Source organism: Mobula hypostoma, chromosome 11 (genome assembly GCF_963921235.1).
Source record: "Mobula hypostoma chromosome 11, sMobHyp1.1, whole genome shotgun sequence".
Lineage (NCBI taxonomy): Eukaryota > Metazoa > Chordata > Chondrichthyes > Myliobatiformes > Myliobatidae > Mobula > Mobula hypostoma.
Window position 1 is genome coordinate 52,467,420 of NC_086107.1, and position 24,890 is coordinate 52,492,309.

Below are 24,890 nucleotides of genomic sequence, written 5' to 3' on the forward strand. Positions count from 1 at the left end.
GAATGAAATGATTAATATTGATGCGCTGGCTGAAGCCCATTTTGGGATACAATTGGTAGATTTGTGACCAGGTTGGTTCAGGTTTGGGCAAATGTCTGGAAAGGGAACTCAGTGACTGTGAAAAAGGCAGAGACAGTGGTTATGGTCTTTTTAAACAGTATATGAAGACTAATAATATCTCAGGTGTGACCTTGTTCCATGTAGAGTTGGTGAGTGTGTATGAGCATTTATTTTGGACAGAATTGGTAGTGATAAATCAATAGCATTTTCTAAGGTGCATTGCTTGTGTGTTAGGAATACAGTCATGTGATAGGAATACAGGTGTGTGTTAGGAATGCAGTCCTGTGTTAGGAATACAGGTGTGTGTTAGGAATGCAGTCCTGTGTTAGGAATACAGGCATGTGTCAGGAATACAAGTGTGTGTTAGGAATACAGGCGTGTGTTAGGAATACAGGCATGTGTCAGGAATACAAGTGTGTGTTAGGAATACAGGTGTGTGTTAGGAATACAGGCATGTGTCAGGAATACAAGTGTGTGTTAGGAATACAGGTGTGTGTTAGGAATACAGGCGTGTGTTAGGAATACAGGCATGTGTTAGAAATACAGGCTGGTGTCAGGAATACAGGTGTGTGTCAGGAATAGAGTCATGTGTTAGGAATACCAGATCACAGACAGGCTTCCTCCATCCTCAGAAAAACTCAAAGCTCAAAACCTCAAACAAGGGAAAGCAGTTTAAAAAATGTAGAGAAGATATTGTAGAAATTCATATAGAAGAGTGCTCTTGTTTCTGTAAACCTGTTCACAAGGTATCTACAAACACACATATATAGGTATCATCTTAGGCTACATCCACACTACACCGGATAATTTTGAAAACAAAGCTTTTTCTCTTCGTTTTGACCCTCCGTCCACATTAAAACAGCGTTTTCATCCCCTGAAAATGGAGCTTTTCTAAAACACTCTCCAGAGTGTGTAGATTTGAAAATGATTGTTTCATGTTGTAGTGTGGACAGGGTAAATGGACAGATTTAAAAACGCTGTCAGGACAACACCACAACAACAATGCTTTTTCTGCTTCTGCTTGGTACTGCACAAGCACTGCCGGATGGCTGTTATAACGTGCAGTCGGTGTGAACGGCGTGAGAGTTAAATTGTAAAGTGAGCTTTTTTGACTAGATCCCCTAAATTGATTTGATTGAGTCTATCTTTAAAAATATTAATGTCAGAAATACTGCGCAAGTCTGGCGGCAGAAGATTCCACTCTCTTTATTGATCTTGGGTAGAGGATGGCTTCATGCGTGTGTTGGTTACGTTACTCTCTGTGTTAATAGCTTGTTTGGAGTTAAACATCTCCACGTTCTCCACTGCTTTGCTGACTTTGTAGTCATTCGTAACTTGCAGAAACAACTCGACTTCATTGTCTGTCTAAATGAAGAAGTCCGGTCTGCATTTTCCAGAGGACATTTTCTTTGTATTCCTCAAAGACATTGGTGAAAACTTTCTTTCATTGTTGTTGTTGGTACTCTAGTTTTTGACCAATGGAAATAGCACAATGCCACCATGGAAACGTAAATATTATACCGTTTCCTCTTCGCTTGTTTTCTGTAGATGTGTCTGCACATGCCCGGTAGGAGTAGATTCGCCCGAATATCCATTTTAATGTGAACAGAGATATTTTGAAAAACACCGAGTGTGGATGCCCGTTGTTTTTACTCAAAACTGGCGTTTTCAAAACTATCCGGTCGAGTGTGGACGTAGCCTAGGCATTCACATTCAGAAGAGTCCATTTTATGAAATGGTCCAGCTGAATCTCATTCATTGACTTTGCAAGTGCTTATAAAAAACACTTTGAAAATATAGAGAGGTTTCTGCCGTCATTATTCTTACAAAAAATGAGTTCCAAGCCACCAAACACTTGAGGAAAATGTTTCTCCTCAGTTTCCTTGGAACACTTAGTCATGTTAAATCAATAAACCCTTGATGACATTTGCTGAGGAAAACAAGGATCAACTTTATTCACTCTGTATATTTACATGTATTAGGAATTTCCTGTTGTGTGTTGGTCAGGCTGTGGTATGCAATGTAAACCAACAACATTCAACAATGATAGAGAATAAAGAATTACGAGGTTCAATTACAGATTTGAAATAAAATGTCCATGAATACATAAATGATAGCATGTACATATTTACAATGTAAACAACATTTAAAAAGTGATTTAAAAAGTGGTTTAAAGTACTTACCATAAGTCCATAAGATATAGAAGCAGAATTAGGCCGTTTGCCTCACTGAGTCTACTTCCCCATTTCATCATTACTGATCTAATTTTCCTCTCAGCCCCAGTCTCATGCCTTTTCTCCGTACCCACTCATGCACTGATCAATCAAGAATCTGTCAACCACTGCCTTAAATGTACATAAAGATTTGGCCTCCACAGCTGCCTGTGGCCATGGATTCCACCGATTCATGGCTGTCTGGTTAAGGAAATTCCTCCTCATCTCTGTTCTAAAAGGCCTCCCCTCCATTCTGAGGCTGTGTCCTCTAGTCTTAGTCTCTCCCAGCATCCTCTCCACATCCATTCTATCACAACCTTTCAATATTCGATAGGTTTCAATTCTTTTGAATTCATTTTTGAGTACAGGCCCAGAGCCATCAAATGCTCTTCATATGACAAGCTGTTTGATCCTGGAATCATTTTCCTGAATCTCTTTTGAACCCACTCCAGTTTCACCACATCCTTTCTAAGTTAAGGGGCCCAAAACTGCTCACAATGCTCCAAGTGAGGCCTCAACAGTGCTTTATAAAGTTTCAACATTACATCCTTGCTTTTATAATCTAGTCTTGAAATTAATGCTAAAATTACACTTGCCTTCCTCACCACAGACTCAACCTGCAAATTAACCTTTAGGGAATCTTGCACAAGGACTTCCAAATTGTATTGCACCTCAGATTTTTATATTTTCTTTCCTTTTAGGAAATAGTCAACCCTTTCATTTCTTCTACCAAAGTGCATGACCATATGCTTCCTGACACAATATTCCATCTGCCCGTTCTCCTGATCCGTCTAAGTCCACCTGTATTCTCTTTATTTCCTCAAAACTACCTGTCCCACCACCTATCTTTGTATCGATTGCAAACTTTGCAACAAAGCCATCAATTCCATCATCCAATCACAAATAATAGAAAATCTGCAGATGCTGGAAATCAAAACACTCACAAAATGCTGGAGGAACTCAGCAGGCCAGGCAGCATCTATGGAAAAGAGTACAGTCAATGTTTTGAGCCGAGACCCTTTTCCAGTACTGCTGAAGGGTCTCAGCCCAAAACATCGACTGTGTTTTTTTCCAAAGATGCCGCATGGCTTGCTGAGTTCCTCCAGCATTTTGTGTGAACTCCATCATCCAAATCATTGACATATAATGTAAAAAGAATCAGTCCCAACACAGACTACAGTGAAACCCCACTAGCCCTCAGCAGCCAACCAGAAAAGTCTCCCTTTATTCCCGCTCTTTGTTTCCTGCCAATCAGCCACTGCTTTATCCATGCTAGAATCTTTCCTGTTATACCATGGGCTTGTTAAGCAGTCTCGTGTATGGCACCTTGTCAAAGGTTTTCTTAAAATCGAAGGACACAACATCAACCAATTCCCCTTTGTCTATCCTGCTTGATATTTCTTCAAAGAATTCCAATAGATGAGTCAGGCAAGATTTCCCCTTGAGGAAACCCTGCTGACCATGGCCTTTTCATCCTGTGCCTCAAGTACCCTGAAACAACGTCCTTACCAATTGACTCCAACATCTTCCCAAACACTGTCAGAATAACTGGCCTATAATTTCCTTTCTTCTGCCTCTTTCTCTTCTTGAAGAGTGGAGTGACATTTGGAACTTGCCAGTCTTTCGGAACCATTCCAGAATCTAGTGATTCTTGAAAGATCATTACTAATGTCTCCACGATCTCTTCAGCCACCTCTTTCAGAACTTTGGAGTGTACACCATCTGGTCCAGGTCACTTATCTACCTTCAGATCTTTCAGTTTCCCAAGAACCTTCTTCCTGGTAATGGTAACTACACACTTAATGATCCCCGACACCTGGAACTTCCACCATACTGCTAGTGTCTTCCACAGTGAAGACTGATGCAAAATGCTTATTCAGATTGTCTGCCATTTCCTTGCCCCCATTACTACCTCTCCAGCATCATTTACCAATGCATTGCAGGGGGTACTAGATAGATGGGGATGAGGGCAACTAGAACAGTTGATTAGATTAACTGCCTGGGGGAAGAATCTTTTAAGATGGCATGAAGGTTTAGGTTTAATAGCCCAATATCAAAAGCACTTTCTGTAAGGGAACTTTTGGAAAAAGGCAGTTTGCAGGGTTCATAGTGTCCACAATGATTTTTTCCAACCTGTGTCTTTGTTGTGGACACATACACACCCTGCAATGATAGTAGACTGCAGCCATTGACATTTTCTGCTGACCTGACGCTTGGCTGTAGCTTTTGTATGTTGTGAGGGGATGCTGCATCAAACCATTCAGTAATGGTTGATGTGAGGATGCTCTCTATGATGACTGCAGATTCGCATCAGTATGTTCTGGGGATGATGGAAATTTACCAGCTGCTGCAAGAATTCTGCCAAGCCTTTTTGTTAATGACGGAGATACGGCTCTCCCACATAAGGTCCTGTAAAATAATGATGTCCAGGAACCTGGATGTTGAAATAGTGCCAACTGTGGAGTTGCTGGTGATGAGTGTGTGGAGAGGAGACACAGTTCTCCTGAAGTTGATATGCATTTCCACAGTTTTGAGGATGTTCAGCTCCGAGTTTGCATCAGGACTTCAGCTTGTTTACTTCCTGGTGGGATTTGGAATCATTGCCTCTGGTGTTTAGCCCAAAGACAGTGGTGTTGTTGGCAAATTTTATCAGATAATAGGTCCTTTCTATTAAGCCTATTCACATCCCCTAGAATTTTATAAACTCTATTAAATTATCCTTTTATTTGTTTTGTTAAGAGCAACCTCCGCCTAGCTAACCTTTCTTCATATCTAGAGTTCTCCAATGTGCCAAAATCCTGGTAAATCTCCTTTGAAATGTGTCAAGTACAATCACCTCCTTTCTGTAAGCTGACAAACAACTTCATAACACCCTATCTAATGTTTTACTTAGCTTGTGCTTGATCATCTTGATCTTCTGTTCGGTATCTCATCCAATGAAGAAATGAGCCTCGTGTGCTTTCGCAGTCCTGTTATCTGCCTATTTTGCTATCTACTTGGACATTTGGATATGTCTCCTACACTTCCCAGTGTGCTACTTTAGATTTCTATTGCCTTGTATTGTTTGCTGTTTGCAGCGTATAACTCCAAAGATGTTCCATGCCAGCTGTCTGTAGCACAATTTCACCAGTCCCATTCTCCCTCTCTTGATTTTTCTGTATTCTCCCTCAAGTTCACTAACTCTCCTTTGATTCTTTTTGCCATTAATTTATTTGAAAGTGTGAGTTACAACAGCTAATTAACCAGCATGTCTTTGGAATGTGGGAGGAAGCAAGGGCATCCCAGACAAATCAGCAGTCAGAGGATGCATTTGCAAACTCCACAGAGACAGCAGTAGTGATGAGGAATGAAGCCAAGGTACGTGTGTTATGATGCAGCAAGGATAACAGCCATGCTATGCCATGCCATGCCATGCCATGCCTACTCCCATCCCCAAAACACTAACTCACTCTTTGTATTCCTCTGACCATTTTTATGTCCAACTGGTTAATCTACTGAACTGGAATTGTAGAAAGACAGTGCAGAAGACCATCGTTCCTGTTTGCAGCTTCCCTGTGTGGCTGCAAAAGCATTTGACTTACATTCAGAGTTTCGTTTTTCACCACAGTGCCCCTGAAACTGTTCCTCAAAAAGTAAACAGAACAACTTCTCCACAACCAACACTTCCTCCAAACAATCACCAATTGATGAATTTGAGGAGATCATTAATTAATTGTGGATCACCAATTGATGAGTTGGTGATCCACAATTAATTAATGATCTCCTCAAACAGCACAGGTGGAATATTTTTCTGGCTGACGTGCCATGGTGACATAAACATCCAGCATTAGCTGCTTCATTGAGATCCAGCTGGGCAGCTCCTGCATCACATAACCATTGACCGATGTTCTGCCTTTTCTGCACTCAACCAGTGTGCAAGGCAAGCAAAAAGATTGCAAGGAATGTGAAATTACACCTTTCCAACCAATTTAGTAGTATCAACTAAAACTAATAGTTCAAATTTCAACCAAATTTATGTCTGCAGTGCATTACCTGACTATAGCAAAACAACTCCAATCACTCTTGGCACCCAGCCTCCAAACTTGACCACTTCAGGATCGACCTAACAGCAAGAGTTGGGTCACAGCTTTATATAAATGAGACTAACTGTGGAAATTTTACTATTACTCCATGGTCAAAGTAAGGTAATAAACAGATGTGATTTGAAACCTGATGTTGTCTGGACTTCACAACATTGGGCAACACCAGGTTTAGAATCAGCCTTTTCCCCTTTGCCAACAGATTTCTGAACAGTCCATGACCACTGCCAAGTGGGAGGCAAGTGCAAAAATTGCAGGGGCCCTAGCAGGGATATTTAAATCATCCTTAGTGACAGGTGAGGTACCAGGGGACTGGAGGGTAGCTAAAGGTGTTCTGCTGTTTAAAAGGCTCTATAAATAAACCAGGAAATTATAGTCCAGTGAGCCTGACATCAGTAGTGGGAAAGTTATTGGAAGGTATTCTAAGGGACTGGATATATGAGAATTTGGATCGACATGGACTTATTAGGAATAGTCAGCATGGCTTTGTGCATTGTGTCTAATCAACCTTATAGATTTTCTCGAGGAAGTTACCAGGAAAGTTGTTGAAGGCAAGGCAGTGGATATTATCTACATGGACTTTAGCAAGGCCTTTGATGAGGTCCCACATGGAAGGTTTGTCAAGAAGGTTCAGTCGCTCAGCGTCAAGATGAGGTTGTAAATTGGATTAGACATTGGCATTGTGGGAGAAGCCATAGAGTGGTCGTAGATGCTTACCTCTATGACTGGAAGCCTGTGACTAGTAGAGTACCACCAGGATTGGTGTTGGATCCATTGTTGTTTTCATATGTATCAATGATCTGGATGATAATGTGGTTAACTGGATCAGCAAATTTGCAGATGACACCAAGATTGAGGGTGTGGTGGACAGCAAGGAAGACTATCAGAACTTGCATCGGGATCTGGACCAGCTGGAAAATTGCGTTGAAAATGGAAATGGAATTTAATACAGAGAAGTATGAGGTGCTGAAATTTTGGTAGGACCAACCAGAGTAGGTTTTACACAATGAACAGTAGGGAACTGAAGAATGTGGTAGAACAGGTTCATAATTCATCGAAAGTGGTGGTACAGGCAGACAGGGTCATAACGAAAGCCTTTGGCATATTGGCTTTCATAAATCAAAGTACTGAGTATAGGAGATGAGATGTTATGTTGATGTTGTATAAGATGTTGGTAGGGCCTAATTTGGAGTATTGTATGCAGTTTGTTCACCTTCCTACAGGAAGGATGTAAATAATGTTGAAAAAGTACAGAGAAAATTTACAAGGATGTTTACTGGGACTGGAGGACCTGAGTTATAAAGAAAGATTAAATAGGTTAGGACGTTATTACTTGGAATGTAGATTGAGGGGATATTTGACAGAAGTATACAAAATTATGACGGATATAGATAGGGTAAATGTAAGCAGTCTTTTTCCACGGAGGTTGGGTGGTGCTACAATTAGAGGTCATGGATTAAGGGTGAAAGGTGAAAGGTTTAAAGGGAACAGAAAGGGAAACTTCTTCACCTAGAGGGTGGTGAGATTGTGGAACATGCTGCCAGCACAAGTGGTGTATGCAAGATCAATTTTAACGTTTAACAGGAATTTGGATAAATGCATGGATAACAGGAATATGGAGGGCTATGGTCTGGGTGCAGGTCGATAGGAACAGGCAGTTTAAATGGTTCAGTACAGACTAGATGGGCCAAAGGGCCTGTTTCTGTGCTGCACTTTTCTACGACTCTATTGTTGCTTTTCTGAACAACATTTCTTTATGTTGTAATTTATAGTAATTTTATGACTTTACACTGTACTCCTGTCGCAAAATAATAACTTTCACATCATATAAGACAATGATAGTAAACATGATTCATTCATTCACCCATGAAACCGTCCTTGAGCCCAATGAATATATTGATCAGGGCGTGCTGATGGAAGTGTGGTTTGTGAGTGGGAGTGAAGCAAACTCTTTACTCAGTTCAAGGGAGATTTGCGGGGTTGTACATTTTCCATTTCTATTTTATAACCTAGAATGGCAGGGCAAAGAGCTTGTTTGTTTGTTTGTTTGTTTGTACTCTGGGTTTGAGATAGCGGAAAAATCGATTGTGAAATCTGTAATAGGGATTCAAATCTGACTTTCAAGAGGTTCCATTCAACTGAACCTGCACATTGTATAAGCCAGATAAATATATGGACCAGGAACTGACAAGTCTTGGTGAGTACCTCTGTTTTACAGATTTAAGTCCACCAGAGGCAATAAAAATAGAAAGCGCTGAAATCATTCAATGAATCAAGCAGTAATTCTGTGGAGAGAGAAGCGGGTCATTCATGTGAAACATTTACTCTGTTTCTGTCTTCAAGAAATGCTGCTTGACCTGCTGAGTATTGCCAACAGTATCTGTTTTTATATCTGATTTCCATGGGCTACTATTTCTTTTTGACTTTCAACAATAATTAGCAAAGACTCATCTCATTTTGTATTCCTGGACTGAATCTGCATTTGTTAGTTAAATTTTAATTAAGCGTTGTGGTTTTCCTGTTCAGACACCTTCCTCTGTTTTTGCTTCTTTTTATTCATGTGAAGTTATTTACTTCACTTTGTCTTCTTTGCTTTCTCTTCTCCACCCCCCCCCCCCCCATCTTGTACTCTAATCAAGTATATCCCTGGTTTTCTCTGTGAATTATATTTGGGAGTCTCACAGTTTTTCCCTGATTGTCTCTTACGCTACTTCTATTTTTTCACCATGTGTATCCTACTTGTACTCTAGCAAGCTGGTGAATTTGCAGAGGTAGGAGATTAAATGTGTTATATGTGAAAGATATATTGCAAATGCAACACCAATCACCCATAATAACCTGAATGCACCAGTTTTCATGTGGGATAGTCAACCTGGGAAAGGTGGGAGGCATTTGTTAGTACAGCAATCACTCATTAAGAGTGCTTTAGAGATTGTAACCTTAACTGAGTAGGCACAAAATTATGAACTCCCCGGAAACTGCCATTAACACAAGGCAAGGGTAAAGCACCGTTGGACACGGCTAAGGAACCGACAGGCAAATTCTCAATAAATCACCTCAAGCCCCGACCTGAGTGACTAAATGGAAGGCTTTCTTTTGAAAAAATGTGCTGAGAGAGCACTTGGAAACAATTTGGTGACAAGTATAGTACTTGGGGAAAGTTCTTTGCTTATCTCTGTAATACAAAACACAATTGGTTTTGCACCTTTCTTCTTTCTGATGCTGCCTGACCTGTTAGGTATTTGTGGCATTTTCTTTTTTTTTGTTAGAGCTAAGATGGTGTAACTTTAAAAGCCAGATTTAGATAATAAATCTGAAATAAAATGGCTACCCACCACTTACTCACTCTGAAGATCAGAAACAAGAGACCTGTTTCCATTTTACACACTTTGCTTGGTTTCCGCTTCCCTATGGACTACCTTTCCCTTTCCAGTCTAAAGGGATGGGAGACATAAATAAATCAATAACCAAAATGATCTGGGAGGTTCCTACCACAGCAGCAGTTATTGCAGTTGCCACTTCCACTGGCCCCAGATCGACTTTGGACAGGAACAATTCTTCTCTACAGTACCTTGCCTCTTAACTAGGACTGTGGAAATCATGTGATTTTTTTTTTTTGACAACTCTAATTATTGTGCTGTTTTCTTTTGAAAATCTAATACGTAAACACAGGCATGTCCAAGAAGGGCAATCAGGATCTTGACAACTTGAAAACATGATGTTTTAGAAATCAGAACCAGAATCAGAATATCACTGGCATCAGTCTTGAAGTTTGTTAACTTGATGGTAGCAGTACAATGAAGTACATGATAAATAAATATATAGATAAAATGAGTTATTTTATGTTTATTGAAAAAAAGTAGTGCAAAAAAACAGAAATAAAAAATTAGTGAGGAGGTGTTCATGGGTTCAATGTCCATTTAGATATCGTATGGAAGAAGGGAAGAAGTTGTTCCTGAACAGCTGAGTGTGTGCCTTCAGGCTTCTGTACCTCCTTCCCAATGGTAACAATGAGGAGAAGAAGGCACATGTTTGAACCATAGTTTAAAGACACGTACAGTCCCCTTCAACTGCTGAGACCCACCACCAAAAAGTCAGCACATTTAGGTGCCTGTAGGTAATCTTGCACCCGAAGATACCATTCAGTGAAGTTTACAATGGAAGAATGTTAAAATTTATAAACTACTTAAGAAATATTGATCTAAATTTTGTACTTGTCATCCGGCAGGTAACCAATGTTAGCAAAATACTCTACATTACAGTTAGAAATTCTGGGCTCTTGAATCTATATCCAAATAAGTAATCATTTTCAGTCCAAGTGTATCAGGCGAATGTTTTCCGGTCCTTCTAACTTGATTACGATCTACCACTCAGGTTTAGAAGATGCTTAATATAATTTGGACTGCCTCAGAGGCCAAATTATATTAATCTTTGTGAAAGCTAACACTATAAAAGTGGAATATGGTTAGATATTTTAAGGTATAATTAAATCCTCTTCCCCAACTCATGGTGAATGATTCAGATCCAGCTACACATTAAGTAAGACCTACTTAATGGCATCTATCATAAAACGGCTGACATCATCACCAAGTTAAGCCATGAGTTTCAGCTGACAGATTATCCCTTGTCAAATTGAAGGCATGGGCACAAATGTAATTCAGGTGTACCACAATATATTAGCTGAGTTTTATTTCATTTAAGTACAACAGAGCTATATTGAATGCTGCAAAAATAGCCTAGTAAAATTAAATTTAGAGTTTGCATTAAACAAGTCACTGACATGTTTCCAATACTGACCATTTATCTGTGATTGAAAGAAGTATATGACTTTTTAGGTGAAGTTGTTCGTCCTTTTGAAATGTAGGGCTTTCCCTCCAAAGACCTGTAGCATGAGTTTATCGATTTAAGCAATTATCTGCCTACAGCATTACACCATAAACTTACAACAGTTTTTATTTTATTGACCCATCTTTTAAACTGTGGACACTGATTGCCCTTCCTACTTGCCCTTGAAGAGATGGTGGTGAGTTGCTTTCCCGAACCACTGCAATCCTTATGGGGAAAGTACCCCCGGTGTCATTGGATCGGGAGTTCCAGGATTTAGCCTGAGTGACAATTAAGGAACAGTAATATCTCTCTAGTTAAGATGTTATGTATCACAGAAGGGAACTTGCAGGTCTTGCATCGGATGGCCTCACCAATATAGGTTGTGGGTTTGGAGGGGCTGTTGGGATCACCGGCTGGGTAATAGTGGTGCATTTGCACGTGGCACAAACTACAGAAGCAGCAAGCCAGCAGTGGGAAGAATGAATGTTTAGGATAGAACATGGAACGCCAGTCAACCAGGCTGCAGTTTCCTGCATGGTGCTGAGTTCCATGAATGTTTTTGTGTCTGCACTTGTCCAGCGGGTGAAGAATAGTCTATCATATTCTTGGTTTGTACTTTGTTGATGAAGAGGAGGTCTTGGGGTCGGGAATGAAGTCACTCATTGCAGTATGCCCAGCTCCTGTCTGCTCTTACAGTCAAGTTATTTATAAGACTGATTAATGGTAACCTCCCTAAGTGTTCGTGGTGGGGATATCAGTGATAGTAGTGTCATTGAATGAATGTCAAGGCTTGATGGTTAGGCTCTCTCTTGGTGGAGATGGTTGTCACCTAGCACTTCTGTGCACACATTATGTACCATTTAACAATGCATGCGTAAATGTTGTCTAAGTTTATCTGCCCGACAGCAGAGACCACGTTGTGGAACTGAACATCATGCAATTAATAACAAACATTGCCTGACTTTGCAATGGAATACATTGATGATGCAACTTAACATGTTTAAGCCTAAGACACTAACCAGAGGAAGCCCAGCAATTGTCCTGAGAATGGGATGATTAACCAACAAGTATCAGCACCTTGCTCTGGAAATCATGGAGTGCTTTCCTGTTGATGAGTATTGACCAGTTTTACCCCATTTAGTCCACTGGTGCCTTGATAATATTGGCAGCCATTCTCACCTCATATTAGTTCAATACATAGCCCACCTTCCTTAAGTTTCCAACTTTTCAACATCCAAACACATAAATATTCAGGGGAGCTGTCCGAGGATCAGTAAGTTGCAAATGTTAGATGCTCTTTCAAAAAAGAGTTTAGGGATCAACTCAGTAATTATAGAATTTAACTGTATTGCTGCAATTATCTGCCTACAGCATTACACCATAAACTTACAACAGTTTTTATTTTATTGACCCATCTTTTAAACTGTGGACACTGATTGCCCTAAATTGCCCTAGTATTGTACTAAAGGAGGTGGCTCTGGAAATTGCGGATGCATTGGTGATCATTTTCCAATGTTCCTTAGATTCAGGATCAGTTCCTGAGGATTGGCGAATGGCCAATGTTATCCCACTTTTTAAGAAAGGAGGGAGGGAGAAAACAGAGAACTATCGCCCTGTTAGCCTAGCATCAGTAGTGGGGAAGATGCTAGAGTCCATTATTAAAGATGAAATAGCGGCATATCTTGATAGCAGTGATAGGATTGGGCCGAGCCAGCATGGATTTACCAAGGGCAAATCATGCTTGACTAATCTATTGGAGTTTTCCGAGGATGTAACCAGGAAGATAGACATGGGAGATCCAGTGGATGTGGTGTACCTTGACTTTCAGAAGGCATTTGATAAGGTACCGCATAGGAGATTGATGGGTAAAATCAGAGCTCATGGCATGGGGGGTGGATATTGACATGGATAGAAAACTGGTTGGCAGATAGAAAGCAAAGGGTAGCAGTGAATGGGTGTTTCTCGGAATGGCAGGTGGTGACTAGTGGGGTGCCACAGGGCTCGGTATTGGGACCACAGCTGTTTACGATTTACGTCAATGATTCAGAGGAAGGCATTGTGAATAACATCAACAAGTTTGCTGATGATACTAAGCTGGGTGGCAGAGTGCCATGTGTTGAGGATGTTGGGAGAATTCAAGGTGACTTGGATAGGCTGAGTAACTGGGCAGAAACTTGGCAGATGGCATTTAATGTGAATAAGTGTGAGGTTATTCACTTTGGGAGCAAGAACAGGAAGGCAGATTATTATCTGAACGGTGTGGAGTTAGGTAAGGGAGAAATACAAAGAGATCTAGGAGTACTTGTTCAGCAGTCTCTGAAGGTGAATGAGCAAGTGTAGCAGGCAGTGAAGAAGGCTAATGGAATGTTGGCCTTTATTACAAAGGGAATTGAGTACAAGAGTAAGGACATCCTTTTGCATTTGTACAGGGCCCTGGTGAGACCACACCTGGAGTATTGTGTGCAGTTTTGGTCTCCAGGGTTAAGGAAGGACATCCCGGCTGTGGAGGAGGTGCAGCCTAGGTTCACTAGGTTAATTCCTGGAATGTCTGGACTGTCTTACGCAGAGAGGTTAGAGACACTGGGCTTATACACGCTGGAATTAAGGAGATTGAGGGGGGATCTGATTGAGACATATAAGATTATTAAGGGATTGGACAAGATAGAGGCAGGAAATATGTTCCAGATGCTGGGAGAGTCCAGTACCAGAGGGCATGGTTTAAGAATAAGGGGTAGGTCATTTAGGGCAGAGTTGAGGAGGAACTTCTTCTCCCAGAGAGTTGTGGAGGTGTGGAACGTGCTGCCTCAGAAGGCAGTGGAGGGCAATTCTCTGGATACTTTCAAGAAGGAGCTAGTTAGGTATCTTATGGATAGGGGAATCAAGGGTTATGGGGACAAGGCAGGAACCGGGTATTGATAGTAGATGATCAGCCATGATCTCAGAATGGCGGTGCAGGCTCAAAGGGCTGAATGGTCTTCTTCTGCACCTATTGTCTGTTGTCTGTTGTCTGTAAACAGTTACTTGTACAAAATTGGATTAATTCAGTAAAACATCATGGACTTGTTGGAGGCAAATAGTGTCAAACTAGCTATATACTCAGAAACAGAGAGAGTTCCTGAGTGAAGTACAATTGGCTGGTTAAGGCGGCCTTCCAAAAGGCACTTAATAAATTATCATACTATATTCTTGCTATCATGTTTAAGGCCCATGGAAGAAAAGGGCCTGAGCAGCATTTCTAGGTAACTGGCAAAGCAACAGCCAAGGCAGAAAATTGTCTCTTGAACCACAGGGAAGTGTACAGTGGAGCTCCCAAAGATCAGTACTAGTACCACTGCTTTTCATAACATACATTAGTAACCTGGACTCGGGTGCGGTCCAAATTTGCAGATGAACATGAAATAAAAGCATAATGAACTGCCTCGAGAACAGTAGTAGATCATGGAGATATAGAGAGGCTGAGATGGCAGATGAAATTTGTAGCTGAGGAAATGAAATGTTACCTTTTGGTAGAAAGGACGAGAAGAGAAAATATAGAGATGCAATTGGGGTGGCACAGTAGCATAGTGGTTAGCACAACGCTTTACAGTGCAGATGACCATGGTTCAATTCCTGCCACTGCCTGTAAGGGATTTGTATGTTCTCCCTGTGACTGCATGGGTTTCCCCCGGGTGCTCTGGTTACGTCCCAAAGTCCAAAGACATACCGGTTGGTAGGGTGATTGATCATTGTAAATTAATTACTAGGATTAAATCGGGGGATTGTTGGGTGGCGTGGCTCAAAGGTCTGGAAGGACCTATTCATGCCGTATCTCAATAAATAAATAAAATAAACAATTCAAAACATAATAAACATACCTATGGGTATACGTGCAGTTTGTTGATAGGGTAGGTTGAAAAAGTGACTGAGGTAAAAACCATACAGTTTCCTGGGCTTTATAAATAGAACCTTAATGCACAAGACCAAGGAAGTTATGGTTAAACTTTCGAAAGGAGTAGCAAAGAAAAGACTGACTAAAATAATTCTAGGACTGGGGTATTTACTGTAAATCCCATGGATAGACTGGAGAAGCACAGGTCATTGTCCCTGGAACTAAGGTTACTGTGAGGGAATCTAGTAGGTACAAAGTACAAAGTAATTTTTTTTTATCAAATTATGTATATATATGTTACCATATACAACTGTGAGATTTGATTTTTGTTTTTGTGGACATACTCAGTAAATCCAAGCAATGTAATAGAATCAATGAAAGGCCACACCCAATAGGATGGACAAATGGCCAATGTGCAAAAGATAGCAAAACTGAGCAAATACAAAAGGAAAATAATAATAAATAAATAATCTATATATATTGAGAATATGAGGTGATTGGCAAAGGAATCAAAGATGAATGGTTATGGTCTGGACACTATATGTATAGTGAAGCAAGATTAAAGTAGCATTTAAAAAGCATCTACAGAGGCAAAATACTTAAATATTTTTTTTAAATGCAAGTTCTGGACAGAGGACAGAGCAGTGGGACGAGCTGGATTGCTTGTACATATAGCCAGTATTGACTCAGTATGGCCTCCTTCTCTGCTGTAACCATTCTGTGGTTATTTCAGATGGAAATACTTGTTTTTGAGTGAGTTGCTAAATAAATAAGTGGGGATGTTGTGGTAGGCCCATATACTTCGACCACAACTGGAAAAACTATGTATAGTTCTGGTCCGCACACAATTGGAAGGATATGTATGTTAACATCAGAGTGGTGTGGAGAGATTTGTGGGCTTGCTAATGCCGGGGAATTTTAGAGATAAACTAGAATTGTCTGTACTGATTGATTTCTCTGGAACATAGGACACAAAGGAGAGATCTAATCAAGGAGACCGTTTCAGAATGAAAATAAGGGACCTGTTCTCCTCCAGCTGAGATACTCATAACTAGAAGGGCAGATTTACAGAAAAGATTAGAAAAGAGGTAAGGAGAACCTTTTCCCCAAGAAGTGGTGATTGCCCAGGACTTGCATCCTGTGAGGCAGGAGGAGCAGAAATCCACAACACATTTAAGGGATGTTTTGATGAATACTTTGAAGAGCTGTAATCCAGACCTGAGAGGTGGGATTGGCCTAAATGGCTCTTCTTTTGGATATCATTTAAAAGGCCTCTTTACTTGTCATGGATTTCTCTAATTTCTTTTCTGATTCTGTGATAACGTGTTTAAATCTGATTTCAATCTGAATCCTGCCGAAGGGTCTCGGCCTGAAACACCAACTGTTTACTCATTTCCATAAGATACTGCCTGGCCTGCTGAGTTCCTCCAGAATTTTTTTGTGTATTGCTTTAGATCTCCAGCATCTGCAGATTCTCTCAAGTTGGTGTTGCTTACTAAAAGACAAATGGTGATAGTTTTTAAATTATTTTTTCAGGATCTGTGTTATTAACATTAGGAAATACAAGGCCAGCATTTATTTCCCACTGTTAAATACCTTCAATCTGACTTGTTTGCTAGGCTTTATATGCTGTCCATACTGGTGAATTTAAAATCACATTTAGGCCGAACTGGGCTAAGATGGCAGATTGCTCCCCCAATGAACTTCAGTGAACTTGATGGTTCTCTAAAACAATTCAGTCTTATTTTGTGATTATCATTGCATTTCATTTCTAAATTCCAGATTATTAATTGAATTTAAATTGCATTGTTTTGATGGGATTTGGACTTGGATCTGTAACCTGTTAGTAAATTAATTTCTGAGTCACCAGTATATCCCTCTGCTGAATGAAATAAGTTCACTTGCATAGATCTATCATTCTGAAGGAGCTAAATTGGACATGGCGACCACATTTGGTTATGAACTACAGATGCTGCTTGACCTGCTGAGTTCCTCCAACATTTTGTGTGAGCTTTGGTTATTATTTATTCCAAACATGATCTGTGAAAGATTTGTACAAAGAGGTGACACACATTGATATAACATACTGTAGTAATAGTAATGAATGAATAGAGTTGATGTATGTTCTCCTATAAGACAGCAATGTCTAATGTCATCTTAGGGCCTTGCATTGTATCGCTGTTTTGATCTTTGACAGATGCCATTGTAGATAATGCTTGTAAGGGCCATGGTTTGCATGTATGTGCAGTCAACAGTTGCGATAAAAATACATCAACTTCTGAAAGGTTGAAACTCGTACTCCACATTTTGTTTGTTCCAATGTAGCCCTGTGTTTTTGGTCCTTTTGCCCGGCCAAGTAATCGTTTTATACGTAGAAAGCCTTGCCAACATGCAGATCCTCCCGAGGAGGAACAGAGTGGTCTCCTCTCGTATGTTGTAATAAGCACTAACTTTGACAAATCTGCGCCTTTATCGCAAGTCATAACCAATGACATGGAGTCTGTTATTGCACCAGGGCCCCGATGCTGGTGGTGAGAGGTTTTCTGTATGTCAAACAGGGGATGGTTTCCATAGGTACTTGTTCCAACAAGAGACGTCCTGATTCGGCAGCTAGACTTACTGCTCTCAGAACACTCACTCGGACTAAAATAGCATTTGTAATACATTTTTACCACAACTACTGTTGCCACCTCACTGACATTGCCAGCCCACTGACATCTCTTGCCCTCTTCCACGGACACTTCCTGCCCACCCTCCTGACCCACTCTGACCACCAGCCCACTGATACTCATTTCCTCTGCCACCTTTCCCACTGTCGGGCCTCTGACAACTCTTGCCACTGGTTCCGCTCGTCCTACCGGCAGACAGCTCCTTCTGGCTGCTCCTCTCCGCCATCAATGTCTGGCCCATTGTTATTCAAGACTCAAGTTTGTTTATTGTCATTCTTCAGTACACACGTGTAAAGGAGAATGAAATGATTGCTACTCTGGGTCTGATGCAGCATAGAAAAACACAATGAACATAAAGAAACAAAAAATACATAATAAGCAATCCTATAAAGCATAACATATAAGTAACTGTTATATACATAAACTGATTATATGTAGACTAGGTGACATATATGTAGTGGTGGTGGGGAAGTATGGTGTGGTGGGATGGGTAAGTGGGTGGAGGTGTTGATCAGACTGACAGCTTGGGGAAAGTAACTATTTTAGTCCTGGTGTGGATACTGCATAGCCTTTTCCCTGATGGGAATGGGACGAACACTCCATAAGCAGGATGGGAGGGATCCTTTGTAATATTGCTGGCCTTTTACTGACACGTTTCTGAGAGCATTTTAGTGAGTGTACGAGATTGCTCTGCCCCATCAGGGTCAGTGATCACCTTAATCTGATCCTTTGTCTCCACATTCTGTCTCAAGGGTCTGGGAAAGATAATGACAATTTCCTTTAAGCTGGTTCTATATACATCATGATATGTTAGTAACACATCAGAACACAGGCCAGGCAGTATCAGAGTAGAGAGAAACAGTTAACATTTTGGATCGATCACTTTTCATAAGCACTGAAGAAAAACTAGGGACAACAAGTTTTAAGAGAGAGAAAGAGAGGTAACTGTGATAGGTTAGAGGGCAGGTGTGACAAAGGTGTGATGGGATAGAAACAGAGTTGGAAATATTCAACAGGTCAGACAGGGTAGGGTTGGGGATGTGGTGTCTGATGTCTTTGTTGGTGTTTTTCCATGTGGGGTATCTGTTAAGTTTTTGTGTGTGAGAGAGGGGGTTGGGGTTTATTGTCGCTGTTTTTTTTCCCTTGTGGGCGATATGTTAGGTTTTTTCAAGGGAGGGGTTTGGAGGTCAGTGATCTGATGTTCTAGCTGCTGATTTCCGGGTGGGCGATCTGTTAGTTTTTGTGCGAGAGATAGGTTAGGGACATTTGGAGCTTTTGTTTTTGTTTCTTTTTTGTCATGTGGGGGGGCGGGGTTGATGTCTTTTCTTCCACAGTTTTTCTGTACTTCATGGCTATCTGGAGAAGACAAATTCAGAGTTGCATTCTGCATACATACTTTGGGGAAGTCCAGAATGAGGGGCCACAGTTTGAGGATAGAGGGGAAGCCTTTTAGGACCGAGATTAGGAAAAACTTCTTCACACAGAGAGTGGTGAATCTGTGGAATTCTCTGCCACAGGAAACAGTTGAGGCCAGTTCATTGGCTATATTTAAGAGGGAGTTAGATATGGCCCTTGTGGCTACGGGAGTCAGGGGGTATGGAGGGAAGGCTGGGGCGGGGTTCTGAGTTGGATGATCAGCCATGATCATAATAAATGGCGGTGCAGGCTCGAAGGGCCAAATGGCCTATTCCTGCACCTATTTTCTATGTTTCTATGTTTCTATAATAAAACGCATGTTTGAACCTCTAGCTCCTGTGTGAGAGAAAAAGTTAATATTTTAGGTCAAAGACCTTCCATCAGAATCCCTCATCCCTCTTGTGCTTGTTCCATTGCTTCTTCTAGGGTGATAGGACTGAGAGAAAGTGGGTTGCTTAAGTATGTCGTATTCATTTATTACAGAAAGATTTGACCGGGTAAATAGAAGGTGAATAGAATCTGAAATAGCCAGTGAAAGAAAATAAGTGTGAATGGTAAAAATATGAGATACAAGGGTGGAATTATTTCCCTGAACTGTAGAATTTAGTATCAAGCCTGGAATCCTTGGAAGATGATGTTTTGTTCCTCTCGTACTCTTTGTTGGAATAGTTGTAGGAGTTCAGAAGGAGGAAGCCCAGAGTAGGATGGAAAACTTAAGTGATTGGCAAATGGAATGACTGAACACAGAACAGAGGTGTTCTGCATAGTGTCACCAAACTTGAGTTTAGTTTTCCCAAAGTTCACGAGCACTGAAAGCTGTTGCAGTAGATTGGAAGTAGAAGAAGAACAAGGAAACTCTCCAGGAAAGGTATTTGGAAGGATCTATAAAGTTGGGTGCAGAAAGGATCAGGTGAAAAGCAAATGGATGTTGGTGAGACATTTGAGTGAATCAGAGCATCCATGGGAATTCTGCAAGGGGAGAAAATAATGTGTCTATCGGTATAATGTAGGAAAGGATGGAAATTACTAAGGATGATTCACTAGACATGGAGACTAGTGGGCTAGAAGATGAGGAAAAGGGGAACCCATCATTTGTTGCAGATTGGAAGAGAGAGGAAGAGAGCAGAGGCACAGGAATTGCGAGTGGATGTGTTGAGATCCCTGGCAACTATACATTTCCAACTGTTCTCGTAAACTGCTCACTTCTGAATTCAGAATTGTGTTTCTTGTCCCAGCTACCTTCTTTGCTGGAGAATGTTTCCCCCTCTGTTCTATCAGTGACCTTCAGAACTTTAAAATATCAGTCAAATCACCTTACCTTTCCATATTTCAGAGAATTGGTTAACTTATGTAGTGTGAGTGTGAGGCCTCTGTCAGTCAGAGATGATCCTGGATATTGTGCCCTAGCTGTCTAGATGCATAGTATGATATGGAAAGCAACCTGTTGTATGTAGCATGCTCCCCCTCTCCATGCATCTGATGAATCTAAAGGAATGACAGACAGCGATACAGTTTGGTACCAGCAGCGTCACAGGAATTGAACACAATATAGGACTGCCTTAGGGACTCCCGCTCCAGACCTTTTCCCTTGGGGTTTACTCTCGAAGCTTTCCCTATGAGTGGGTATAACTGCAAGGTACCAGAGGTTTGAGATCAGAGTTTTCCTTCTCCTAGATAAGCTGCTAACCACGATTAGTGAACCCCATCTGCCCAAAGTGACTGGTTTTAAGGTGCCAGTAACCCACCTTTTCCCCTTCTCCTGTCAGTAGAAATGGTTCCACCAGAATTAGCAGCTAAGTCACACGTGAAAGTCAGGAGCTGGACTTGGTTGTCAGAGGCTACTTGAGGCGCATGCCACTGGGAGCATTTAATAGGTAGTGGGACCTGTCCCCATTACCACCCCCAGCTATAACAACCGTAAAGAACCAACTTATGCAATAAGCTTTTCATAATCAAACTTCGGAAAAAAGATAACATTCAGGTGAACCTGTGCTGCAGCAATTCTTTCTAATAGATCTAGATTATTGAGAATACTCCAGTTGTGGTACACCCTCAGCAAAACTTCTCATCTTAACTTTATGCTTATCGAAGCCAATATTTCATTAGATTTCTTTGTATTTCCTCAATCTGTCTGAATACTACGTTAGTCATCTGTGTACATGGACTCTTTTTGTGTGTCCAATGTTCCTAATTTTATAAGGTATTGGAAATAGTCATCTCGCTTCTGTATTATGAAATTATCTTGCATTTGCATGCATTGAACTCCAACTGCATTGATTCTGTCTGTTTGCTTAATCTAGCAAGTAAGTGCGTTAAACTGATTTTTCTTTCTGGACCACCAATATCGGTATCATTGGCAAACTTAGATGACATTCTATGTGTTATCTAAAGCATTAATATTTCTAGCAGGTAGTTAGGGCCTAAGCTTTCAAATCTCTACCATTTCTATCCTAGACCAGTTCCCTGAAAGCAATCAATTTCTCAGAGATTTTATAGCACAGACAATGAGATCCTTATTTGTATAGTATCATAATATACAGGCTTTTTTTGTGGATTGAGTTATTATTGCCTAGGGCCTTAAGAAAATAATGAATAAGAGCTGGAGTAGGCTATTAAAGCTGTACAAGTCTACCCCACTTTCAATAAGATCATGAATGATGTCTGATCTTGGGCTTCAGCTACTTCCTCACAAGACCTATACCAATTTAGCTCAAAAATCTACCTTTGCTTTGACTACGATTCACTTTTCACAGATACTCCAAAAATTCACAAACCTCTGAGAAATTGTACCCCATTTCAACTCTTTGCCTTGAGAATTCGTTCCCTGATTCCAGAATCTTTGACCGTGGAAAAGTCCTCAAGCAGCGACCCTGTCAAGCTCCATCAGGATATTTCTATTAAATAAACTTTCATTCTTCTAATCTTCAGAATATATTCTGTCTCTAATCACAAAAAACACCTTCATCCTAGGACCAAGAATCATTCTAAGAACTATTTCCTGCATTGCCTTCAAGGCAAATATATCCTTCTCTTAAAAAAAGAGACCAAAGCTGTATTCAAGTATCGTGTACCTAAAGCCCTCTTCTCCTACAATCCAACATTACTATTTTAATATTCCATTCCTGTAATGTATCTGCATGGCATAAAACATTGCCTTTTCTCTATACTTATGTGGGTGTTTGTATTGTGATCTTTATACTGTAGATACAATACGCCTACTTCTCAAGGTAACACTTTCAGAGGTATACAACTTTGCACCAAGATGTGTAATGTCTAAGTAGTTAGTGTGTTTTGTTATAAATAAATCCTCGCCTCTTCATACTGTATAGGTACATGATCTCAGTATACTATGAACTACCCTACAGATTGGTGAGAATGATCATGGAAAATACTGATGACACTCCTGTGGCAGGTTTTAGCTGAGTTTTGACTTGTTTTAAGCACATTGCACAGAATGGGAGAGTGGTAGGTGATAGCATTCTTGATTTACCACCAGATTTTCAAATTAAGCCCAATAATGAACATTCAATATTCTTACTTTTCTTGTACAGTATACAGTGTTGATTTCTCCTCTCTGTTCTCTGACTAGCACTGAAGATAAATATATATCTTTATTTATCTGTTTAATCGACTTAGTTTTTGTCACATTCATTCAATGCCTTAACTTCACTCTCACTCTTCATCTTTTTCCTTTTCTATTCTTTGCTCTCTTTAACTGTCATCCTTTTGTGTTGCTCTGCACCTGTCAGTCTTTCCATTTAACTTCTTTTCTCATTCTCTCTGCCCAGGGCCTTGCTCTCAGGCATTTTGTTTTTGTCTCCTCCTCTCCCCTGAATCTTGTGTTCTTGCTGTCTCTTCCAACCACCCCACCAACTCCTACTGATGTCTGCATCCATGTCTTTCTCTACACAGATCGTAAAAAGGACTTCAGTCTCCATGTCCATCTAACATTACTTTTCAGTTGCACTGTGATTTTTGACTTTATTTCCTGTTTCTTTCAACCTTTCCTTTTCCCTCCCTTTGTACCTTTGAGCTTCTTTCCTTTTCACTCACTCAATGTCAGCAAGACCAAGGAGGTGATTATTGACTGCAGGAGGAGGAAATTGGAGGTCCATGAGCCAGTTCTCATTGGGGGATCAAAGGTGGCAGGGGTCAGAAACTTTAAATTCCTCAGTGTTACCATTTCAAATGATCTGTCCTGGGTTTTCATTTCAGTGCCATCACAAAGGATGCATAGCAACATTGCTACTTTCTTCATTTCTAAAGATTCAGCATGTCATCTAAAACTTTAACAAACTTCTATAGATGTGCAGTGGAGAGCACGTTGACTGGTTGCATCATGGCCTGGGTATGGAAACATGAAAGGCATTGAATGGAAAAGCCTACAAAATATAGTGGATGCAATCCAGTCCATCATGGGTAAAGATTTTCCCACCATTGAGCACATCTACATGAGGGCTTTCATTGGAATGTGGCACCCAGGTTTAAGGAACCCACCAGCCCATGCGCTCTTCTCACTGCTGTCAACACTAATGAGGTACAGGAGCCTCAGGACCCACACCACCAGGTTCAGCAACAGTTATTACCCCTCAACCATCAGGCTCTGGAACAGAGTGGATAAATTCACTCAACTTCACTTACTGATCTGTTCCCACTACCTCCGGACTTCCTTACAAGGAGTCTTCATCTCATGTTCTCAACATCTATTATTTATTATTTTTTTTGTATTTACTGTGAGTGCCCACAAATATGAATCTCAGGGTTGTCTAGGTAGTTTTACAATACATTTACCTTGAACTTTGAACTTTTTCCTTGAGCAGCTTGGTTTCAAACATTTAATGGATATATGAGAGGAGTTTGTGGGTTTAGGTCATGCTCAAACTTCGTGCTATTCTGTCATGTGGCCCATATCTTCTGTGAGGTCAGACATAGTGATCAGTTGTTACTCCATGTGACCACAGCAATTAGCTGGTGTGAAAATGAGACCTGAGTGATATTTCCATGTAGCTCAGAGGCTGTGGCTGCAATCTCCACATTACCCTGGCTAAGGTTATTGCATCTCTAACCACAGCTAACAATGTTGGAACTTTCCTATCCAAACTTCTATCTGAGCCTAAGCAAGTGTCATCTGTGTAAATTTTACAATCACACATTAATTTTTCAAAGCTCCCAAATCCTGTGAAAGCTACAAGAGAAAGTCCGTTGAACAATATCTGCCTATTCTTATCCTCTTCCCCAGCAATTTGAACATTACTGGTACGTTTCATTGTGATTAAATATTCTGACGGTCTTCTCTGCTCTCTCCTGGGCTTTGAGAAGCCAACAAACACACCCTGTTTGTGCATCCAAAATATTTACTGCTGAGAAAAAGAAACCAATTGGAAGACGCACAAGCAATCACAAATGGGAGTTTATGAGATGTCGCAGTCTCTGATGTGGACGCTTTAGGGTAGAACTTCATTCTGACTATATGTTGGATGAATTTAGGCAATCAAAGAGAACATGGGATTATTGTAATTATTGCTAATCTTGTTGGGTTGAAAATTCCATTTATTTACACAAACAGTAATTACATTATTTGTTTGAGCCATGGGTAGAGGAAAGATTAGGCCATAATCTGGAATGTTTTATTGTCATAGAGGATGTCTTTGTTGTATTAGAATAGTTTGCCTTGATCAATGACTGAGTTCACAGCAGTACTGAAGTTGGTGTCTCTTTTCAATTAGTGGTTACTGATGCAAGCCAGCACTGCACAACC